The 3,993-nt window shown below is 46.4% G+C and overlaps 1 protein-coding gene across 1 annotated transcript in view; it reads right to left on the bottom strand.

Moving 5' to 3' along the window:
• LOC119277164 overlaps nucleotides 1-3,993 on the bottom strand; it is a 16,420-nt gene that overhangs the window by 2,402 nt on the left and 10,025 nt on the right. The gene's annotated exons all lie outside the window — the stretch shown is intronic.

Genomic DNA, 3,993 nt, shown 5'->3' with positions numbered 1-3,993 from the left:
CATCATAGTTGAAGTAGTGGCATCAAAAGACTTGAGGATTTGGCATGCCAGGATCTCACGATGACATCAATGTGCTTCAATGATCACCGTTGTTCAAGAGACTTTGGGATGGGGATGCTCCGGTGTGCAACTACACCATCAACAGGGACAACTACACCATGGGTACTATCTTGCCGATGGTATCTATCCTTAGTGGGAGATGTTTGTGAAGATTATCCCCGAGTCCCAAGGTAACAAAAGATGTCTGTTTGCACAAATACAAGCTGCTAGCAACGATGTGGAGAGGGCGTTTGGAGTGCTCCAAGCTCGTTGGAGTATTTTCGTGGAGTTGCAAATATGTAGGATCCTGAGACATTATGGGAGGTGATGACGAAAGAAATAGCACAAAAAAAAATGAAAATAGCACCCAACAATTCAACAATACATAGTTCAAAGTAAAAAGTACTCTAGTGATCTAAACGATCTTATATTTCTTTACAGAGGGAGTACATAGTTCAAACATAAATATTATTTGGAGTGCATCGTTGAAACATAAAATTAATATGACATAACATAACCAATCTAATTGTTTCCAGCATGTTTCCACATATGCTTCACAAGATCATTTAGTTGCACATGCGCCTGTTGATCTTGAAGTTGTCGGTGCATCTCTAGGAAGTTGAGAACATGGGCTGCATCTTATTCCGGGCGGCAGACATGTACTCCGGGTTTCTCAAAGTCAGAAGTATGGTGAGCACCATCACCCTCATCCTCCACAATCATGTTGTGCAAGATCACACAAGTTGAATGATCTATGTGCATAACTCCGCCTATGTTGTCTCAACATAGCCAGTCCCAAGCCCGGGTAAAGGAGGAGGGTTGCGATAGGCTTGGCAAGCCAACGTCAAAACTCAGCCACTCTTACAGCGATGAAACCCAGAAGAACATCGTTGGGGCGTAAACCTCTTAGCGACGGATCATATCGGAACCCAGATATTGCGTAGGGCGCCGTATCTTGATCGGGATACATTGGCAAGTGAGCAAGGATCGGGTCGTCACATCCTTAGTGGCGCACTACATCAACGCCCAAGTGTAGTGAAAATGAGCAAAAGGGTCTTCGCATTTGAGTCAACGAGTGCGAAGGGTAAGAAAGCTAGCCGAGCCTAGTAGGATCCGCTTAGGTAGCTGGGACATTGGGTCCCTAACAGGTAAGCTACAAGAGCTAGTTGATATAGCAGTGAAGAGAGGTGCTGATATACTTTGCGTCCAAGAAACCAAGTGGAGGGGGCAGAAGGCGAAGGAGGTGGACGATAGCGGCTTCAAGTTGTGGTACACGGGGACAACTGCAAGCAGAAATGGAGTAGGTATCTTGATCAACAAGAGCCTCAAGTATGGGGTGGTAGACGTGAAGAGGCGTGGGGACTGGATTATCCTGGTCAAGCTGGTAGTTGGAGACTTAGTTCTCAATGTTATCAACGCGTATGCCCCGCAAGTAGGCCACAACGAGGACACCAAGAGGGAGTTCTGGGAAGGCCTGGAGGACATGGTTAGGAGTGTACCTATTAGCGAGAAGCTTTTCATAGGAGGAGACCTCAATGGCCACATGGTTACATCTAACACGGGTTTTGAAGGGATGAGTGGGGCTTTGGCTATGGCGTCAGAAATCAAGGAGATGTCTTAGGCTTCCCTCTGGCCTACGACATGATCGTAGCTAACACCCTCTTTAAAAAGAGAGAATCACATCTAGTGACTTTTAGTAGTGGTCAACACTCTAGCCAGATTGATTGCGTCCTCTCGAGAAGAGAAGACAGGCGTGCTTGCCTAGACTGTAAGGTGATACCTGGAGAGAGTGTTGTCCCTCAGCATAAGCTTGTGGTGGCTGACTTCCGCTTTCAGATTCGTGCCAGCAAGATAAGCGTGCCGAAGTCGCCAGAAGGAAGTGGTGGAAGCTCAAGGGAGAGGCAACCTAGGCTTTCAAGGAGAGGGTCATTAAGGAGGGGCGGAGGAAAGGGGTGATGTAGACTATATGTGGATGAAGATGGCGACTTGCATTCGCAAGGTGGCTTCAGAGGAGTTTGGAGTAACCAAGGGAAGTAGAAGTGAAGCTAAAGATACCTGGTGGCGGAACGATGATGTCCATAAGGCTATTAAGGAGAAGAAAGACTATTTCAGGCAACATAGAGTACAAGGTGGCAAAGAAGGCCGCAAAGCAAGCTATGAGTGAAGCAAGGGGTCGAGCGTATGAGGACCTCTACCGGCACTTAAGACACGAAGAAAGGTGAAAGGGACATCCATAAGATGGCCAAGATCCAAGAGAGGAAGATGAGGGATGTCGGCCAAGCCAAATGCATCAAAGGACGAAGCAGATGAACTCCTGGTGAAAGATGAGGTTAAGCATAGATGGCGGGAGTACTTCCAGAAGCTGATCAATGGAGAGAATGAGAGCTATACCATTGAACTGGACGACTCCTTTGCTGGTACCCGCGGGCGTTTTGTGCGGTGAATCCAGGAGTCTGGGGGTCAGGGAGGCTTCAAAAAGGATGAAAGGAGGCAAGGCAATCAGCCTTGATTGTATTGTATCCCCATTGAGGTGTGGAGAGGCCTCGGAGACATAGCGATAGTATGGCTAAGCTTTTTAACCTCATTTTTCGAGCAAACAAAATGCCAAAAGAGTGGAGATGGAGTATATTAGTACCAATCTTCAAGAACAAGGGGGATGTTCAAAGTTGTACTTCCCGTGGAATTAAGCTGACAAGCCATACAAGGAAGCTATGGGAGAGAGTCATTGAGCACCGCTTAAAAAGAATGACAGGCGTGACCAAAAATCAGTTTGGTTTCATGCCTGGGAGGTCAACCATGGAAGCCATTTTCTTGGTAGGACAACTTATGGAGAGATACAGGAAGCAAAAGAAGAACATGCACATGGTGTTCATTGACTTGGAGAAGGCCTACGATACGATACCACGAAATGTCATGTGGTGGGCCTTGGAGAAACACAAGTCCCAACAAAATACATTACCCTCATCAAGGACATGTACGATAATGTTGTGACAAGTGATGGCGACATTGACGACTTCCCGATTAAAATAGGACTGCACCAAGAGTCAACTTTGAGCCCTTGTCTTTTTGCTTTGATGATGGATGAGGCCACAAAGGAGATATCCCATGGTGTATGCTCTTTACGGAAGATGTAGTGCTAGTCGATGATAGTCGGACAGGGTTAATAGAAAGTTAGAGCTATGAAGACAAACCTTGGAATCAAAAGGTTTTAGGCTTGGTAGAACTAAAATCAAGTACATGAGGTGCGGTTTTAGCACTAGTAGGTACGAGGAGGGGGTTAGCCTTGATGGGCAGATGGTACCTCAAAAGGACACCTTTAGATATTTCAGGTCAATGTTGCAGAAGGATGGTGATATCGATGAAGATTTTGAGCCATCGAATCAAAGCCGGATGGATGAAGTGACACCAAGCTTCTGGCGTTCTCCGTGACAAGAGAGTGCCACAAAAGCTAAAAGGCAGGTTCTATAATATGGTGATTCGACCCGCAATGTTGTATCACGCTGAGTGTTGGTCGACTAAAAGGCGACATGGTAACAGTTGGGCACAAGGAGATGCGTATGTTGAGATGGATGTGTGGCTACACAAGGAAGGATCTGGTCCGGGATGATGGTATACGAGATAGAGTTGGGGTAGCACCGATTGAAGAGTTGTCCAACATCATCTAAGATGGTTGGGGCATATTCAGCACAGACCCCTAGAAGCCCCGGTGCATAATGGACAACTAAAGCGTGTTGACAATGTAAGAGAGGTCGGGGTAGACCAAACTTGCCATGGGAGGAGTCTGTAAAAAAGGATTGGAATATCACCAAAGAACTAGCCATGGATAGGGGTGCTTGGAAGTTAGCTATCCATGTGCCGGAACCATGAGTTTCAGCTTTAGCCTACCCCAACTTGTTTGGGACTAAAGGCTTTGTTGTTGTTGTAATGATCTATGTGCATGGGAATACATGGATT

This window comes from Triticum dicoccoides, chromosome 1A (genome assembly GCF_002162155.2).
Source record: "Triticum dicoccoides isolate Atlit2015 ecotype Zavitan chromosome 1A, WEW_v2.0, whole genome shotgun sequence".
Lineage (NCBI taxonomy): Eukaryota > Viridiplantae > Streptophyta > Magnoliopsida > Poales > Poaceae > Triticum > Triticum dicoccoides.
Note: the sequence above shows the minus strand (reverse complement) of the source record. Positions and strands in the feature narration are given on the sequence as shown.